Source organism: Peromyscus leucopus, chromosome 11 (genome assembly GCF_004664715.2).
Source record: "Peromyscus leucopus breed LL Stock chromosome 11, UCI_PerLeu_2.1, whole genome shotgun sequence".
NCBI lineage: Eukaryota > Metazoa > Chordata > Mammalia > Rodentia > Cricetidae > Peromyscus > Peromyscus leucopus.
In genome coordinates this window covers 919,024-940,479 of record NC_051072.1, presented here as the reverse complement: position 1 = coordinate 940,479, position 21,456 = coordinate 919,024, and the positions used below count along the sequence as shown (strand labels likewise).

The window sequence follows — 21,456 nt, the reverse complement described above, 5'->3', positions numbered from 1 at the left end:
TTCTGTCTACATGCATGCCTGCATGCCAGAAGAGGGCATCATATCTCATTCTACATGGTTGTGAACCACCATGTGGTTGCTGGGAATTGAACTTAGGACCTCTTGAAGAGCAGCCATTGAGTGCTCTTAACCTCTGAGCCATCTCTCCAGCCCCCAAATACCTTTTTAATAACTTGTGCTGGGAAGCCTAGATTCCATATAGAGGGGAATACAATTAGATCCACATCTCTGACCCTGCTGAGAAAAATCAACAATCAAAGATTTTAAATTTCTAAGTTATGGGGATAGGTTACCAGATTCCAGGAAGATAAGAAATGATCATTGGGATTGACAAGTGGGATCACGTGAAATTAAGAAGCTTCTGCACAGCAAAGGAAACAACAATAGAGAGAATAACAGATGAAGAGTAGGGACAATTCTTGGCCAACGATATCATACAGAAGTTTAATATACAGGATATGATGGAGTACTACAAAAGAATTCACAAGAAAGAGCATATCATGGATTTTTTTAAAAAAAATAGACAAATATTCTGTAAAGACAATTCTTAAAGCATGAAATGCCAACAGATAATGGATATGTGGAAAAGTGTTTATGGTCGAATAGGAAATTCGAACTAAAGGTGCTTGCAAAGAAAGCAAGTGTGGTTTTCCATGCTGGGAATCCCAGCATTTGGGTACTGTAGACAGGGACATCAGAGGGCTGAGGTCATCCTTAGGTACAGAGCAAGTCGGAAACAAGTTTGGTGTATGTGGCACCCCTCTCACAAACAAAACAATGGAAACTGAAAACACAGAATGTAAATGCTTTGATCCTAACTCCCTAATAAAGACTGCTATGAAGGCAGTATTCTTTCACATACTACCAAGAAAAATACCAGCAGTGTAGGATTCTAGATTGCAAACAGGAAATGAAGACCAGGGGAGAGTGAAAAACTATAACTTTGGGCTTCCAGAGAGGCTTCACTAATGAATTTTTCCCTAACAATTACCTGGTAGAAAGAGCCAAAATCTGTGCAATGTGTAGGAGTATGTGCATTCCATCTGTTCTAGAATTCAGTGGTGAATGTTTGTCCAAAATGAGTCACTCAATGGTTAATTCAGATGATAGAGTTGTCAAACAACATAGCAAAAATTACTAAAATAATTCAGTTCAAAACTGGACATTACGCAGAAATTATTTCTCCAAATGAGACATATGAATAGCTAATACACATGGGAAGCACTCAATGTCACTACAGGATACTGACAGCTCATAATTTGCAATCCAGTAACACAGTAGCCTGAAGGATCCTAAATATCTTTACCATGAAAATCATACATGTTTGAAAAGCCAGATCTGCTAATTTTATTTATTATATAATTGACAAATATACCAAAACCATATTCTACAGCATGCACAACTGCAGTTACTTTGAGTCAGTTAGGAATAAGCCCTTGAAATGAAGGGTGCCATGACTACCTAAACAAAACTACCCTTATATTAGAGTAACTGGAAGTACACATCAGAAACAGTAATTTCTGATGAGATGAAGTTGAGTGGGGAGATGAGAAAATGAGAGCCATAGTATTGGTTATAAAGGACAATGGCTGTGATGCACATACAGCTGCAGGTTAAAATGAACACCAAAGAATAAGACAACTAGGAAAAGGAACATTGTCTCATAAACTCAGTGTTTGTTCTGAAGTCTCTTCACACCATTTCCTCAGTTTTCTTTTTTCAAAAAAGCAAGAATCCTATTCTGAGTTTTTTTTTATTGCTAGGGAAGATTATTTTGTTCTGTTGTTTCTAACAATAATCTATATGAAGCTTTCCCTGTGTTCACCTCAACACAGTATCTCAATAAGCATCAAATATTAAGATGTGTCTTACCAAAATGAAAAGGAGGAATAAGTTTAAAAAAAATGAGATGTAATAATAAATGGATGTGTAACCTAGTATATTTGTTCTGGTATCATAATTTAAAGGCAATTTCTGAAAATGATTAAAAAATATTAGACACTATTAAAAGCACATAATTGGTAAAATAAACCTTCATTCTTTATAAACAATGCATTATGTGGTGCAAGACTAACAATAATGCTAGAATTAGCATCAAAAGACTGAAAAGCAATCATTTCAGAGAAATGAGCTCTGTGAAGATCAGGGGTATGTGTGTGTTTCAGAATATGTGGTTGACTGTTTGATAATGAGAACTATTTCAAAATTACCTTCTGTGGTGGTTTAAAAGTAAATGGCCTCCAAAGGGAGTGGCACTGTTAAGAGGTGTAGCCTTGTTGGAGGAAGTGTGTCACTGTGAAGGCAGGCTTTGAGGTCTCATATATGCTCAAGCCACACCCAGTGAGACCATCCATTTCCTGTTGCCTGCAAGATGTAGAAGTCTCAGCTCCCTCTCCAGCACCATGCTGCACCTCTGCAGCACCATGTCTGCCTGCACACCACCATGTACCATGATAATGGACTGAACCTCTGAACTGTTAGTGAGCCACCACAATTAAATGTTGTCCTTTCTAAGATTACTGTGATTGTGGTGTCTCTTCATAGCAACAGAAATGCTAACTAAGACATCCTATATTTGAGCAATCCCTTTATTCTCAAGTTCCCTTAGTTTCGTGCCAAAGTTCATATTACAGTTACATAGTTCCGCTGATATGAATGACCACGAGCAGTGTGCACACTGTTATGCTGAAGAGGGTCTACAGTAAAAGTTTTGATAGAATTTGATATAAAATACAAGAGTCAAAAAGGGTGTAACTTTATTTCTATAAAACACATGATATGAAAGTAATTGAAAGGTGGATGAATAATGATATAACATAAAAGATAATATGCTACAAATTACCTGAAGCACATGAACATTGGGAACAGACAATCCCACTAATCCTCAGTAGTGTGTAAGTAAAATGTTACCTAGATCCCTTATGTTCTAGTTTGTTTCTCTGTTACTTTGACACACCCCACGACCAAAAAGCAACTTGGGTAAGAAAGGGTTTCATTTTACACAATACGACTGTATCACGGAAGAAATCCAAGGCAGGAACTGAAGGCAGGGGCCTGAGCAAAGATCATGGAAGAATGCTACTTAGTGGCTTACTCCCATCTCACTTTCAGTCATCTTTCTTATACAGCCCAGGCCCATATAGCCTCGGGATGGTTTTGTCCACAGTGGACTGGGACCTCCTAAATCAACTGTACTCAAGAAAATGTAACAGTCATGTTCGCAGGCCAATCTGACAGAGACAATCCTTTAATTGAGGTTCCCTCTTCCTAGATGTGTCAAGTGGATGGCCAAGATTAGCCATCATACCTCACTAAGGTAGATTTTGTTTTAATGTCTGTAGCAGAATGTAATTCTATACACAACATTAAAAGTGCATTAAGAACCACTTATTTTTATTTACAAAAGTCACTAAACTTCATATTCCAATAATGTATTGTATGATCTCTGGGAAAAAAAAAAAAAAGACTCTCAAGCCTCAGGATTCAGTCATGTTCTTCTGATAAAATTATCTAGCAGTTGTGATCTTTACATTTTTTTCAAAATTGAGCTTATGTTATAATTTGGATTTATAGCATACTCATATCCTCAAAGATTTGAGTTATCTGCATGACCCCAACGTCTGTAATGAGTTTTTCTATCACAACAATTCCCCTAGAAATTAAAAGCAATATTTCATGCTTTGTTAAATTCTATACATACAATTCATGAAGTTTGTCTATGATCATTCCCTTATATTCTCTTAGGTCTACCTAATGACTAAAGTCTTGCAACACTGCTTACACAGTGCTTTTTACCAGTAGCTTTTCTCAGTTTTATATATTTTACTGTTCCTTCCCAAGTCATTACGCATGTATAAAGTTTGATTATAATTCACTCATGGTTAATGAGGATTTCCCACATTACTTGCCTTTATAGGGATTCTCTAAAATGTAAATTTTTGATGTTGCATAAATATAGACTGCTCAACACAGTCATCTTCTTCACCACTACAAGATTTTTCTGGTATGAAAGAAATGTTGGATGTTGAATAAGGGTTGAACTGTTATTAGAGGTCTTCCCTTATTCCTTTCATTTCTAAAATTTCTCTCTCATATGAATTCTTTAATGTTGAAGGATCAATAAGCAATTATTGAAGGCTTTTTGACAGTGTTTGCACTAATCTGCATTTTCTCTGATATGAGTTCTGTAGTGCCGAGTAAAGCCTGAACAATTTTTAAAGGCTTTGCCACATTGTTCACATTTGTAGGGCTTCTCTCCAGTATGAAGTCTCCAATGATGTTTAAGGTTTGAAGAAGAATTAAAGGCCTTACCGCATTCTTCACATTTGTAGGGTTTTTCTCCGGTATGAATTCTTTGATGTTGAGAAAGGCTTGAAGTATAATTGAAGGCTTTGCCACAGTCTTTACACTTGTAGGGTTTCTCTCCAGTATGAATTCTTTGGTGTTGAATTAGATTATAACAATTATTAAAGGCTTTCTCACATTCTTTGCATTTGTAGGGTTTTTCTCCACTATGTATCCTCTGGTGTTTCATATAAGTTGAGCAAATGCTAAAGGCTTTTCCACACTCATCACACTTATATGGTTTCTCTCCAGTATGAATTCTCTGATGGTAAATAAGGTTTACAGAACAGTAAAAGGCCTTGCCACATTCCTTGCATTTGTAGGGTTTCATCCCACTATGTATTCGCCGGTGCTTATACAGATAAGAAGAACAGCTAAAGGCCTGGTCACAGTCATCACATTTGTAGAGTTTCTCTCCTCTGTGTATTTGTTGGTGTTGATGAAGGCTGGAAGAACAGTTAAAGGCTTTGCCACACTCTTTACATTTGTAGGGTTTCTCTCCAGTGTGGGTCCTCTGGTGTTTAGAAAGTATGCAGCGAACATTAAAGGCCATGCCGCATTCTTCGCATTTATAAGGTTTCTCTCCAGTGTGAATTCTCTGGTGTTTAGAAAGTGTTGAGTGAACATTAAAAGTCTTTCCACATTCATCACATTTGTACGGTTTCTCTCCAGTATGAATTATCTGATGTTTAGAGAGTGTTGTGCGCACACTAAAGGCCTTGCCACACTCTTCACACTTGTAGGGTTTCTCTCCGGTATGAACTCTTCGGTGAACAACGAGGCCTGAACAGTTAGTAAAAGGTTTACCACACTCTTCACATCTGTAGCGTTTCTCTCCAGTGTGGATTCTTTGGTGCTTACCCAGATATGAAGAACAGCTAAAAGCTTTACCACATACTTCACACTTGTAGGGTTTCTCTCCGGTATGAATTCTTTGGTGCTGTTTAAGGCTGGAAGAGTAGTTAAAAGATTTCCCACATTCTTCACATGTATAAGGTCTCTCTCCAGTATGAATTCTCTGGTGTTGAATAAGGACTGAATTTCTATCAAAGGCCTTCCCACATTCTTTACATTTATGGGGTTTTGATCCTGTTGAAATGAGGTTGACATATCAGTAAAAGCATACCACCATATTTTATAATTATACTGCTCAACTTATAATATGAATACATTAAAATTTTGACTATATTTTGACAATATAAGCATCACATAAATGGGAAATTATAGACTATATTCCTATATTCCCAGTAGCATCATTTAGAAAATATTGGTGTAAAGAACCTAATCTACCACTGAACTGAGAATATGAAGACAATGTGGAACAAAAAATAACTTTACTTTAAATAGCCAAACTTGATATAACACCTAAATAAAAAATTCTGAAAGGGCATTATATAAAGCCCTATAAGCTTTAATCTATAAGCACATTATATAAAGATTGCAGTTTTGGTCTTACATGAAAAGTCAGGTTGGAACACATGTCAAACAAGAAGCTAATGGTGATTGTCATAGATTAGTTGGAGGAAGAAATACAATTTTTTTGAGCATACAGTTTCAGTTTTCAAAGCTATAGAATCTTGTAAAGATGTGCTGCATAACACTTTTAAACAATATACATGAAATATTTAAGAGAGTATTATTTTGCCAACAATAATATAAATACTTTAAATGAAATTATGAAAAACTTTCTAGTTTACTTAGAAGTGGCATAAGTTCAGCTAAGGGGAACATGTATGTCAATAAATATATAAGTTGCACAATTTCTTGGAACACCCATTTAGAGGGCTACAACAACTATTGGGTAACCAATGAAGAAAGAAAATACAATGGCCTTGAAATCAGGAATAATATTTTTATACGCAAATGATAACAATTTCACTCTTAATAGACCTAGGGCATAGGTGTCTTAATATCTTACATTGTCCTAAAGAATACAGTAACTAGTAGTGTCATCTAGAAAAAAATATCCTGGGTGCAGCTAAGTATATTATCAGATAATGTAAAGGAGTCTAGAATAAAGAAATCAAACACAGAAAATAGAGTTACAAAATAAGAAAAAAAGAGAATGAGGTTGGGACCCATAACAATTTGTAGGAGTATCAAAGATCTACTAGACAAAACTTATCTAAATGTGTAGTTTTCAGCTATGACTACATACTTACAAAAACATGGCATTTTAAATTTCTGTCATTTAGTGTGTGGCAAAGAAAATATAAAAATAAACCCAACTCTCATAAAAATACATTATCGGACCAACAAGATGGCTTAGAAGGTAAAGAGCATTGACCCCAAGCCTGAACACCTCTTCTTCCATCCTCACAACTCACATGGTAGAAGGAAAAAAAAAAATCAACTCTTGTATTTTATCAGCTGACCTCAAAATGAGCAGTGTCATGTGTACACACATGCACACACATGACAGCTCTGATGAAACTAGTTTGGCTGATGAGCTAATGAAATTAGAGATGCTTATCTGTTAGAGATGCTTATCTGTGGTGTTACTGTGGTACTAAGGCTTTTAGAAATGTTTAGACCTTTTCTGATTTATAGAAAGCAAAGCAAAGTCTGTAATAACCTAGACCCTCTCGGGCAAAAAGAAAGGACTGGGACTGGGAAGATGGCTCGGCGGTTGGCATGCCTGCCACACAGGTATGAAGACTGGACACCCAGAACCTTTGGAAATGTGGGGTGGGCACGGTGTCCAGCTTGTCACTCCAGGCTTGGAAAGTGACGGCTGGGAAATTCCTAGAGCAAACGGACTAGACTAGCTCTGAGTTTGACAGAGACCCTGACTCAATGATTAAGACAGAAGAGCCATCAAGGAAGAGTCTTAACATCAACTTTGATCCTCCCCAAACACATGTGAGCCTGTATGTGCACAAGCACCCGGACACATGCAAATATGAATACAGATAAACACTACACAGAGATACAAAAAAACAAGTTAAATAAAGGACTTTGGCAACACTACAAACACATACAGAGCTTCCTGGAGGGATTATTATGGTAAACATCATACAGGAAATGCCGTTGACAGTAAGAGATTTCCATCAAAACACAACTACTCAATACACACGTTACCAATTGACTTGTCACTTGTGGGCTCTACTGTGTTCATTCCTACACACCTGGATGGCTGGCAGCTGGTGTTTTTCTCTTCACAATCCAAGGTTCTGTATTTTGCTCCAGAAATGTGACCAGATATGGCTTAGAGAAAACAAGACCTGTTTGGAAAAGGGAACAAGATGCTTGGCTATAACATGAATCTTAAAAAGTCTTATTAATAAAAACAAACCGGAGCCAGGTATTGGGGTGAACGCTGAAAGATCAGAGAAACAGAACCAGCCATAGCTAATCTCGCCTCACCAATTCCTCAGCTGATCTCGTTTCCTCAAACTGGAAGCCTCTGTGTCCTCATCAGAATGGATGTCAGCTGAACAGCTATTCAAAAGCCTAAAAGCGTAACCAGGCTTTAGTTCCTGGTTTTCACGCCTTATATACCTTTCTGCTTCTGCCATCATTTCCTGGGATTAAAGGTCTGAGTCATGCCACTGTCCTGGCTGTTCTCACAGAGTGATGCTGCTTATGTAAAAGCATTGCACACTGAGATCCTAGTACTGAATCTCTGCCTCCAGAAAATGCACATATAGGAACAATTCAACACGGCTGTTAAAAAAATAAAGTGTCGAGACACTCTGTGTAGCTGCTTTCTGGCTCCTTTAGACATGATCCTCAATCTAGTGGCTCTTCTGATTCTCGTGCACCACTGCCAGCTCTTAAGATTTATTTATTTATTATGTAACAGAGGGTGCAGATCTCAACAATGTTACTATTGACTCAGGAGAGAGCAGCCAACTCTAGCATCCTCAGCCACACTTTTTTCTCCTGTAAATTAACCTGTGAACCCCAGTTCTGTGCTTATAAGGAAAGAGAAGGCAAATGATTGTGGAAAATTCTGTGTTTAAACATTCCATGAAAGACAGGGAGCTTAGGAGTAATTTACACCCTGCAGATCCCGAACCTCATTAGAAAGAAGAGTATTACAGTTGAAGGGTGGGGCGTTTTCTTTAACACACATGCCTCACGCCACTGAGCTTCTAACATTGCCACTACAGGACACACACTTTGAAAACAAATCTGTTAAAAGCACAAAAGGAAAAAGAAAATGTTTCTTAGCTGTATTAACAATTCCCCTAATTTTTCCTTTAAAAATGGGCATAGGAAACTAATCAGTCAGCTGTGATGGTGGTAGCACATGCCTTTAATCCCAGCACTGGGCAGGCAGAGGCCAGCCTCGTCTACAGAGCAACTTCCAGGAGAGTCGGGACTACACAGAGAAACCCTGTCTCAAGAAACCAAAAGAAAAAAGGAATATAAAAACAAACAAAAAAAAACAAAGCTAATCAATCAAAAGCACAAGTTCCCATGAGATATTCTACAAATGGAGGAAGTTATTTATATGTTGACGATGAGGAAATAATTCACTGTGGACGTGATCCTCACCCAGGAACACAAGGTTGCTGTAATTCTCCAACATCACTTCCTTGTACAGATTCCACTGAGCAGGCTCTAGGCATTCACACTCCTCTACAGAGAAATTAATGGCCACGTCTGTGAATGACAGAAGTTCCTGAAGTAAAAATAAGTGAATATCATAAATTAATTAAATAGGACAATTACACCAAAGTCAACAAGCTTGCAGTCGCAATTCTAATTTGAAAGGTGAAAGAGTCAGAAATGCTTCTGGGATTGATATGTAATGTTAATTGGATTCTTCAAAATGAAGCTATATTTATATCCTGAATTCAGTCACCTACTGTAAAATAAAAAACAAGAGAAATGCACTAACGTAAGCATAGCTAAACTTTATATGAATCATAGACTCTGTGTGAGAAACTATAAAAGGTATAGAAAAGACAATTTGACATACAGACCATATTATCTACTGAATTATCCCTACTTAAAAGAAAAGAGAATGACTAAGAGCTAGTAAACTTACATGAATATAACTCTGTGAAATATAAAAGGTAAAATGTAGGCATCCACAAATAGATGCATTTAGCATAGTATGCTTACATTATATGCCACACATTCCATACGTTCTCACTAGGATATACTATCTGGAAACTGAACCACCGTGAAGATGGAGACCCTGATGCGGCTCTGGACTGAGGATTTGGAGTTTGCACTAACTTCACTGGGGAAACTAGGAAAGCGCACCACAGAGCATGGGGTGGAGGAGCCAAGGGCAGAATAAAGAATTCACGGATAAAATGGAATTGCAAGGATTTTACACATTTAAAAATTTTGAAACAGCAAAAACAGCATTTTGAATATTTTAAATACACTAAATGTAATTCTAATATTTTTATTTCTCTTTCTCCTTCAGGTATTCGTGCATCTGCTGTGCTCCTAAGGCAGATTTTGAACTCATGACCCAGTTGTAGTGCTCTTCAGAGGTCTAGTGTTATCATACATGACACAACCTTTTATTTTTTTCTCTTATTTGTAAATTTTCTACATTTCAGTTCCCCTGTTTTTCTTAGTATATAATGTTCAAAATGATCTATGAAGGCAGTAATATTCTTACTGTTTATGTTAACTTATAAAAACGAGATTTACATATTAATGACTAAATACTATTAGATATATACTTTGTTAGATAATACTAGATATATCCTTTCATGGTCTTTAAGTAATTCTAAATATGTTATTCAAAAAATTTCTTTTATATTTAAAATGTCCAAAAGCCTGACTTCCAGGCTTCTGAAATACATACTCCAGGACTGTATACTGTCACGATTCTGTGCAACAGTACCCTAAGCATCCTGCTCCTACCTAACTGCATTGTGCACCCACTGATCAATACTTCCCGAGCATCTCTTCCTCACGTCACTAGACCATTGGAAATACCCGTATTACCTTCAACTTCAGTGACATCAAATTCTCTGGAGTCTGTCTATAGCTGAGATCATGTGCTACTTGTCTTTCCATGTCTGAGATAATAACCCTATCTATATGATCCCAGACAAGATTCTGTTCTTCGTGCCTGAACAGGACTGCACGGACATGTGTGTGCGAGCCTATGAACACATGCAGAGCCTCTACCTTCCTTTCTCTGCAGGATCTTCTACACCTTGTCAAAAGACTTTCTGATGGTAACAATAAAATGCAAAGTCACAAGAGTTCCCTCAGCTGTCTGCAGCCTAGTCTCAGAATTTACTCTCACGTGAAATGTGCAAAGCGAAGCTGTTAGGATCATGGATAACAACAACGTTGATGCTCGGTGCCCCTGTAATTTGGCACAGACACTGGGAAAAACACTGCGCATGTTCTTCAAAACCCTAAAACTATAACTATCTAAATGATCTGACTGACTCCACTCATAGGTGGACAGCTCCAAAGAGACTGAACCAAGCCTGCATTTCCAGGACAGAAGTGACTTGACCATAGTGGACGGTCTTGGTCTTGATGTCTGCATACATCCGGTTTCCATGACCCTGTCACTCACGGCTCTCCACTGCAAAGGAGGCGGGCACTCTCAACAACAGCCTTTCTAGGCCTCTCACACTGCCAACCAGCTGCTCTCCATTACCTCTTCATGCTTTCAAAATCAGTACCACGTGGGAGACTCATACATTACCAAGTGCAGCTGTCAACGTGAAATTCAGTCTTGACCCCCTCTAGACCATAGCTCAGTGTACTGAGGAAATACTCCCAGAAGCTAGTACCTCAGTGATTCTGCTCTACTTTTAATCACAGCTGATTTCCCAGTCCCAGCTATCAAATGGCAATTGTCCTAGGAAAGCAATAGATCCATGTCAGCAGTGCTAGTCTCTTGATAATGACAGCTCATTCTTCAGCCCCAGCTGAAGAGAAACCAGCAGAAGGCAGGGGAAACCAACTGCAGATTATGCCAGTCTGGAGAAACCTCAAGCTTGCCCCCAGCAACACACCTCCTCCAACCAGGCCACATCTCTTAATCCTTCACAAACCATTCACCAATGGAGACCAGGTATTCCAGTATATGATGCTATGGGTCCACTGCATTCAAACCACTACAGAAGTTTTTCTGGTTTGTGCACAGGCTTGAAACAGAGCTCAAAGTATATGGTGGTATATTAATTATTCAGGTTTTAAACCTTTACAACAATCAATAATAATTAACATAGAGATATGGCTGAAAGCGCAACCGAGTGGAAAACAATTCCAGCACTAAAATGAACACGGTCTCTGTTTTTTCCTTAGGATGTGCCAAAATAAACCTCTGTGAGGAGTTCGCCAGCTGTCGCTGCTTGCACAAAGACTAGGACACAAAATAGAAAAGGGAAAGCAAGTGTTGGAGAGACACTTGCTCGGCTGTGTGAGGGCTGGCTTCCATTCCTAGCACGAAGCAGTAGACGGCAGAACAGTCATGATGCTGTACCTGCTTACACCCTGCTTACATGGAAATCACCAAGGCAGGGACTGGAGAATAGCCTCCAAATTTCTGGCGCCTTCCTCGGGATGTTAAGAGTGGATCAGACATTCAATTCTGGTCTTGTTTCAGACCTGACCAAAACATTGAATTCTGACTCACCATTCTCAAAGAGCCAATGGGAAGAGCATTGGAAATTGAATGGTAGGTACAATGCCAATGAAAACATAGGCCAAAGGCTGTAACAGTCTTTGTTATGGTATATATATATATATAAATTTATTAAGGGGTTCTATGGGGAAAACAGACTCACTGATACAGGACCACCTCTATCAGGCCAATAGTCTAAGGTCATGGGCAGAGTGAATTCCCACTACAAAAGGCCATTACACACGTCCCTGGGATAGCTTTGAGAAGCTCCAGAAATTCTAGCACAGTAAAGGTCACTGTTATTAATAAATTCCTCACATCAAGAAGAAGAATAAGGCATGGGCATAGTGGTGCACCTTTAATCTCAGTACCCAGCAGGCAGAGGTAAGCAGATCTCTATAAGTTCAAGGCTACCCTGGTCTACATAGAATTCAAGCTATAGCTGCATAGTAAGACCTTATCAATAAGAATTAAGGCATCACCCAAACAAGGAAAACTGTATTAGAAAAGAAGAGAACATCCCCCAAATTTCCGAAGAATCCACCTATGGCACCTGAAGGAGAATACAGATGGACACATCAAGAAAATGGCTGCGAAATAAGCAGGAACATCAACAAACCAACTGTGAAATGTAGTAGGAAAAGAAAAGCAGTGAGGCTTAAAATGACACACTGAATGGCCAAATGTGCACAGGACACCAACCCCAGACAAGAGCCTGTGGAAGGAGCCTGAGCAAACGTGAAGGCCTTCCTCAAGCACGAGGACTGTGAAGGCAGACAAGATAAACAAACAAACAAACAAACAAACAAACCACCAAAGAGGGGCTAAAGGATTCAAGAAACACTACAAGTGGGAAAAAGGAAGAGGAAGCTAGGCAAGGGGAAATAAGCCAGCAATCCTACTACGTGGGATGCAGAGGCAGTAAGAGGTTCACAGGGAGCCTGGGCTGTAGAAGATCCTCTCTAAAAACAAACAAAAACTAAAAACTAAAAACCAATCAGAATCAGAAACAAAGGAGAACAATTTTAAAAAGATGCTTCCCAACAACACTATTTGAAGAAAGTAACAGACAAGAGGAGAGACAGACAACTGGTTAGCTTTTGTCAAGTTGACACCATTTAGAAAGAAGAAACTGAAAGAGAGAAAATGCCACCATCAGATGGGCCACTGGGCCAGTCTGCGGGGCATTTTCTTGATTAATGAATTATGTGGGAGGACCAAACTCATTGTCGGTGGAACCAATACTGGGCATATGGTCCTGGTGGCATAAGCTGCTTTTATCCTGGATATTTAGGGTTGTTTCAACATACATAAGTCAATAAATAGAATAAATCATATAAATGAACTTAAAGACACAAACCACATGAGCATCTCAGTAGATGGAGAGGGAAGCCTTGGACAAAATCCAATATACTTTCATGATGAAAAAAAAAATCTCCTGATGTGAGGATACCACATGGAGTAACCACAGAAACGAGGAAAGGACAAAGGGATCGGGTGGGGACTGGGGCAGGAGAGAGGTGCCTGAAGTGGGAAAGGGAAAAACTGGAGGAAGCTTCAGCTGGGGAGGGAGGGAGGTCAAGACAGATGCAGAAGGGGGAGGATGAGAGCCAATAACACCAAGGTTATTCGATAAAACCTCAGAAAATCATACTGTTTCATACTTACCAAAAATTATACATTATATGCATACATAGACACAGAAACACAAGTATTCTCAACCCCTGAGCCACCTCTCCAGGCCACATGATGTTTCATTTTTTAAGTTACTTATTTTTATTTTTTTCTGCATGAGTGTTTGCCAGCTCGAATGTTGGTGCACAGCACAGTGCTGCTGGAGGTTCCCCTGGAACTACAGTTATAGACAACTGTGAGCCCCCATGTTGGTGCTGGGGACTGAACAATTCCTCTGCTAGAGAAACAAGTGCTCATGTAGCATACCTGGCCTTGAATTTGCTACAAAGCAGCAAGTGACCCTGAACAAGTGATACCTTGCTCCCACCTTCCAAATGCAGAGATGGCAGGACATGGCACGGAATACACTTGCTTTTTCTTGTCAATCACAGGTCTGTTTGATACATGTTAAATTGTGTGTGTGTGTGTATTAAATGTGTATGTGTGTGACCTATAATATAAATGAGCATATTGCTGTATCACTTCTACTTTCCAAGAAACAAGATTTGAGGTACAAGAAAACATTCTTTTTATACCTTAAACAGTGTAAAATGGCATATTATTAGTTTCCTGCAGATTAATGACAATAACTAGGAAGTGTCTCCTTTATTTTAATTAGTTAGATAATACATACAAAATATTAGTATTTATGACAATGTGTTTTAAAGCTTGTGCTTCTTCTTTTTTTTTTTGTGGTTTTTCGAGACAGGGTTTCTCTGTGTACCTTTGCGCCTTTCCTGGATCTCGCTCTGTAGTCTAGGCTGGCCTTGAACTCACAGAGATCCGCCTGCCTCTGCCTCCAGAGTGCTGGGGATTAAAAGGCGTGGGCCACCACCACACCCGGCCAAGCTTGTGCTTCTTAGGAGTAGACTTTAATGCTGTTAAGTCATTCTCCAGCACACGAATACTCAGTTTGACTGAAGTGTGGCAAAAGTCTTTTTTTTGGGGGGGGGGGAGGAAGGCAGGGTTTCTCTGTATAGCCTTGGCTGTCCTGGAACTCACAGAGATCCCCCTGCCTCGGCCTCCCGAGTGCTGGGATTAAAGGGGTGTGCCTCCCCACATGTCGAAGTGTGGCAAAATATAAAGCAAGCCAGGCATCGATGGCACACGCCTTTAATCCCAGCACTCGGGAGGCCGAGGCAGGGAGATCTCTGTGAGTTCAAGGCCAGCCTGGTCTACAGAGTGAATTCCAGGACCAGCTGGAACTGTGTCTCAAAAAAAAACAACAAAAATAGACAGGGTGAGCTGCCCACTGTATACAAATCATAAAACACTGAGTGAACCACAGATCAATTTCATCTTTTGATCTTTCTGACACTGTATAAATAGTTGGGCACCCTACTCCCCAAGAATAAATAACTGTTACGAAGAACTCTGTTGTTGGTTTCAGAGTTTCTAGACACTGCTAGGATGGAAGAAAAGTTTGTGACTAGAGAGCAATATAGACAGCCTGTCAGGTGTACCCGACTATTCCTCCTCCCCAGAGACATTCAAGCCACTCCATTAATAACCCTCACACCAACTAATCTCTCCTTTCAGAAAAGGAGTCCAGCCGAGCGGTGGTGGCGTACGCCTTTAATCCCAGCACTCGGGATGCAGAGACAGGAGGATCTCTGTGAGTTCGAGGCCAGCCTGGGCTACAGAGTGAGATCCAGAAAAGGCGCAAAGCTACACAGAGAAACCCTGTCTCGAAAAACGAAAAAAAAAAAAAGGAGTCTAAAGTTCTGACATCGCAGTCTCTGGTGCAATTGGATGTGGTAATGTTTTCTAGTATTTTTCACTCTGCAATGTAGGGTCGTTGGAACGTGCAAAGCTTAGAGTGTCCCCTTCATGGGATTTTTCGCCTCATATGTGTGTGAGTGTGAGGATTCAGGTCAAGGAGGGTACACATAAGAGATCTCTATCCAAAGTAAGCCATCCTAAAAAATAACAATTTATTCCGAAAAAAAAAAAATGAGACTAACATCCCATAACCAAACTCTCTCGCAGAACTCTCTGTCTCGGGAACTACGGGCTTTATGAACTTTTGTCAACTCGAAGATTCCTCGGGCGGCTGTAGAGTACAAGGAGGGACCAGAAAAACCCCACTTGCTCTAGATGTCCTGAGAAATCTGACAAGTGCAGTGTGAGAGGTAAAAACAGCATGCTTCCCCAGCCAAGCAGGAATGTGAGCTCCCACCACCATCTCGGGCACGAGCAGTCGACCAAGCCACCCAGCTCTAGCAATCCTGGACCTTCCACGTTCTCCGCTCTTGCACTAGGAGGCCAGCTCTCCCGTCCCTGACTCAGGCAGCCTCCGGGTCCTAACGGAGCATTCACTCCCGGCACCATCCGCACGCCCTCTCCCCATCCCTCCCCAGCACCCTGGCCAAGCCGGTGTCAACACAGCTCGTCCCAGTCAGCTTCTCCCCGCCTCCCACCCACCCCACCTCCGCTCTCTGCAGACCGGACCTGCCCACCCCGCACCGGCCCTCGGGCCCGCAAGGCTACGCTGCACCCTTGACCAACCTCCATGTCGAACGCCGAGCACAAGCCACACTCTCCCAACTTTGAGAAAGATGCAGAGTTTGGAGAAACAAAAATGCAGAATGAACCCGGAAGCACAGACAGCAGAGTCCTGTCTAGTTGACGTCATGATGAGAGACTACATTTCCCACAAGCCTATGCGAAGGACTGCCCCGCACCTAAGACAGTGAGAAGTACAGTTGATTACCCACGGACTCTCACTGGAATTAAGATGTTTTAAAAATCCCAGATTTACAGATTTGCAAAGGGCGTTGAGGGGATGTGAGTCCAGCTTTTGACGGCAAAGAGTATTGGGCTTACTTCTCGCTCTAATCAATGTGTCCTGACTTTAAAAGCTCAGGTGTACTTAGAATCTTATGGCAAGAGGAAAAATTCACATTGACTCAATTTTACTTCAAAATAACGGAGCAAGAAGCTAAGTTGGGAGGGACACACCACAAATTCTTTTTAGGATTGTTTTTGAACCCAAGTTTCCTGGAAATGTTCTGTAATCTGAGCTACTCTGGGTCTTGAGACAGAAGGATCACAAGCCTATGTCCCAAATCACAAAGTAGGAATAGAGACGGGGTTACTTACCGATAAAGCATTTGCATAGAACGAAAGAGGCCTTGGTTTAATACCTAATAACTACAAATAAAAAAATAAATAAACGGTTTTAGTGTGTACACTGGAACTCAGTTTGGAGCATGGGCCAGGAAACACGTATCTCTTATTACACCTACTGATAAGCCCCAGAATCCCTTTGAGACTCTTTTCAACGGTCGTGGGTCCCTTGTCCACATTTTTATCCATTCACCTGGGTAAACAATTTAATGTTGTAGGAGCTGTACCAGAGCTTCACCCACTTCTCTCCGGTCTTCTCAAACCCAGGCAAGTATTCACCACCGGGCATTCTCTGAGCTCTCTGCTCCTCTTGAGGAAAATCAGCGTTGATATCAGTGCGGTGTGGGGACTGACCACTGTCTTTTTTTCTGTTCTTGGCATTGCGCCTGTGTGACAGTATTTAAGGGGTATTTTTTTTTTTCTTAAGCTTCCTACCACTTCCCCATCTCAGAACACAGAAACGATTCTTCCTTTAGTACAAAGGCATCAGAAATACAGTCCTGAGAATATCCAAGTGGCTAGATTGACACAAGGGTGTACCCACAGTTACACAGTTCATCTCAGCTGTGTTTATCCCTGTACTGGTGATGTCTGGGGCTCAACTATAACCCCACCAGAGGAAAGTGTTCATTTTTATGCCATGGACACCGATTCACAATGAAATTATTTCCCAGATCAGAAGGTGGTTTTGCTCTGTTTTATTACCAGAAGTTTTTTTTTGTTTGTTTGTTTGTTTTTTTTTTTTTCAACTTGACACAAGCTAAAGTCATCAGAGTAGGCCTCAAGTGAGAAAGTGGATCTGTAAAGATCAGGCTGTAGGCATGCCTGGAGGGTATTTTCTCAATACATAATTGATGTGGGAAGGACCAGGCCATTGTGGCTGGTACCACCCCTGGGCTGATGGTCCTGGGTTCTCTAAGAAAGCAGGCTGACCTGGTACCACTGCCTAGATGCCTCCCAAACAGATCAAGCCCATCAACTGTCTCACCTATTCAGAGGGCCTGATCCAGTTGGGGTCCCCTCAGCCTTTGGTTCATAGTTCATGTGTTTCCAAGAGAATCTGTGGCTGTTATGTAGAACTGAATGGTATTGTAAAATAAAATAAAATAAAATAAAATAAAATAAAATAAAAATAATAAAACATTTAAAAAAAAAAAAAAAAAAAAAAAGCAGGCTGAGCAAGTCCTGGCGAGCAAACCAGTAAGAGGAAGCCATCCTTGGACTCTGCATCAGCTCCAGCCTCCAAGATTCTACCGTTTGAGTTCCTGCCCTGGCTTCCTCCAATGGACAGTAATCCAGGATATGTAAACCAAATAAACACTTTCATTCCTATGATTACTACTCATGGTTGTCAACTTGACTACATTAACTGTAATGGAGGGATTACACCTGTGAGGGATTTTTTTTGCTTGAAGTGGATAGATCCACTTCTAGTCCAGACCTTTGAGGTAGGAATACATACATTTGATCTTGATATTCAGGTGGGAAGATACACCTTTAATCTGGGCCACACTTTCTGCTAGAAGCCTATATAACAGTGGTTCTCAACATGTGGGTTGCAACCCCCTTAGAAAAATACAGATATTCACATTATGATTCATAACAGTACCAAAATTATGAAGTAGCAACAAAAATAATTTTATGGTTGAGGGTCACCACAACATGAGGATCTGTATTAAAGGGTTGCAACATCAGGAAGGCTGAAAACCACTGCTGTATTAAGACATGGAAGATGGAAGCTTTGGCTCTTTGCCTAGTAGCTCTCACCTTGCTAGCACATTCATTTCTCCGCTGGCATTGGAGCTTACTTCTTCAGGATGCCAGCATATAATGAAGACCAGATGAGAGGTCCAGCCTTATGAACTGAGCCAAATACTGGATTCTTGGACTTTTCATTCACTGCACATCACTGTTGGATTAGCTGGACTGTGAGGCCTGTAAGTCATTCTAATAAATAAATCCGATTCTAATAAATAAATCCGCTTTCTATGTATAAAGATTCATTCTCTATGTTCTGTTACTCTAGAAAACCCTAATACATTCCACAACTTGCTTTTGGTCAGGTTTATCATAAAAACAGTAATCCTATATGACACAAGTTGGTCCCAGGATGGTAGAGTATTGCTGGGACCATGTAAGACATCTTAATTAGCAATGGGGGAGGGCCCAGATCATTGTAGGTAGTGCCATCCCTGAAATGGTAGTCCTAGGTTCTATACAAAAGCAAGTTGCGCAATCCATGATGAACATGTCTGTAAGCCGTACCCCTCCATGGCTTCTGAATCAGCTCCAGCTTCCAGGTTCCTGCTCTACTTGAGTTCCTGTCCTGACTTCCTTTGATGATGAACAGTGATATGGAAATGTAAGCCAAATAAACACTTTCTCCCCTAACTTGCTTTTGGTCATGGTATTTCATCACAGAATAGTAATCCTAAAACAGAAGTTGGTACCACAGACATGCTAACATGGATAGGAAAACACGCAGGAGGCCTTAACCCTACAGAAAGAATGATAGGCGACTATGGAATGCTAAGAGAAGGAATAGTTTTCGTCAGGAATGAGCACACCACTTGGTTATCCAATACCAAACTGTCAGCCTTGAAAATATATAAATACAGACAAGGTAATACAGACTTAGAAGTTTATGTATGTGTGTGTGTGTGTGTATGCATGAAGAGTGGCCATCAGTTTGAAAGAGAGCAAGAAGGAATATATGGAAAAGTATGGAGGGAGAAACAAGAGGTGAGAAATGATGTAATCATAATCTCAAAAGATAAAAGAAATAGTATTTTTTAAAAGGAGCAGAAAAAGAAATATCCATTTGTAATAATGCTCACTGTTATGGTGGGCTAAAGAGGTGGGGGCCCAAAGACCAGGAGCCAAGGCCAGCTTGGGCCACACATGTAAGAAGTTAGAGATGGGCCAGTGGCCAAGAGCACCCATGTCCTAACACCAACATAGAAGCTAACAGTCACCTGTAACTCCAGTTTCTGAGGATCCAAAGCCCACTGTGGCTTCTGGAAGCAAAGTATTCACACAGTGCAGACAAACATGCAAGCGAAATAATCTTACACATAAAATTAAGACAAATCTTAAAAGGAAAAAAAAAAAAAGGTAGACACACTCACACCTCCATCACTCTATGGGCAACTGGCTTAGGTAATCACATTATAGTCCAGTGTTCATACAGCACATAAATTCATTTGTTCACATATAAACAAAGACACCCCATCCATGAAGGGGGACATATTTTATAGAGTTTTGAACTAGGAATGCTGCAATATAAAATCAGTAAAAATAAATAATTTAATACATGTCCCATTAAGAGTTATAATCTCTTTTCTAGTTTGATACTGAGTGTCATACAGCACAAATGGATTTCACACTTCCTGTGTAGCTGAAGATAACCCTGAACTTCTAACCTTGGCTCTTCTACTGCCTAAGTGCTGTGATTATAAGCCAACTCCACCACACCTAGCTACCAAAGCATAATGGTATTTGTGATGTTTCTTGTTGTACAGATATCGAACACAGCTGTAGGTGTTATTCCTACTGGGAACTCCAGTTTACGGTCCTTGTGCACAGATCTAGATCTCACTCATTTTGCTCTTTTCCCAGTGCCTCATGGAGAAATGCCACCATTGAACACAAACAAATACACCAACCCACAATAAGGAACAGGAGAGAAATTGAAGACATTTTATAGTACCATAATTAGGGTTTCTATTACTATGATGAAACACAATGACTAATAGCAAGTCAGAGAGAAAAGGGTGTATTGGTCTTACACTGGCACAATGTAATCCATCACTGAAGGACAGGAACTCAAATATGGCAGAAACCTGGAGGCAGGAGTTGATACAGAGGCCACAGAGGAGTGCTGTTTATTGGCTTGCTCCTCATGGCTTGCTCAGTCTACTCTCTTAGAGAACCCAGGACTACCAGCCCAGCGATGGCCCCACCCACAATAGGCTGGGCCTCCCTCATCAATCACTAATTAAAAAGATGCCCTACAGTCTTGCCTACAGCCCAATCTTATGGAGGCATTTTCTCAACTGGGGCTCCTTCCTCTGATGACTCTAGCCTGTGTCATAAAACCATCCAGCACAGTATTTAATGAGAAATTTCCCATTAATCAAAGGCCAACTATCAAATAAACAAGATATATGTCAGACTGGAACAGTCTTCATTAACCTACAGGCATCTCTACTTTTCTCTAGCATAATCCAAGACTGCCAATGTGGAAAGGAACCAATATGGAAAGAAGCCACCCACAAGGAAAAAATGAAAACATATTCAAAAGCCAACTATTCTCAGTTACAACCAACCCTGAATGCAAGTGGACTTACCAAACCCAATAAATGAGATTAATGTACTGAGTTCAAAAGAAAAACAGCTAGGAAAGAGATCCACAAATAGAGCTAAATCTTGGAAAATCAAACTGTGGGGTGCTAATCTGAATAACCGAGGGGCCACAAATATGGAAAAGGCCCTGGCCTTCTCAAAACCAGGCACATGCTTAGCAGAGCCAGTAATGGCCCAGAGCCAGGGCCTGGGGAGCTTTTCCCTAAGAACTTGGTGTACAGAGAAGGAACACAGCTCCTTCTCCAAGACCAGAAATAGGCTTGGAAAAGCTTGGTGCCAGGACCTTGGGAGAGTTGTGGCTTCAGATCCTGAGACCCCAACACTCCCCACAGGGAATGGCTATCAGTCCCAAGGCTGCTGTGTGCTCAGTCTGTAAT

General features: G+C 40.5%; 1 pseudogene; it reads right to left on the bottom strand.

The window, feature by feature from the left end:
* Positions 1-2,731: 2,731 nt before the first annotated feature.
* The window catches only part of LOC114686113, a 28,496-nt pseudogene continuing 9,771 nt past the window's right edge, over positions 2,732-21,456 (bottom strand).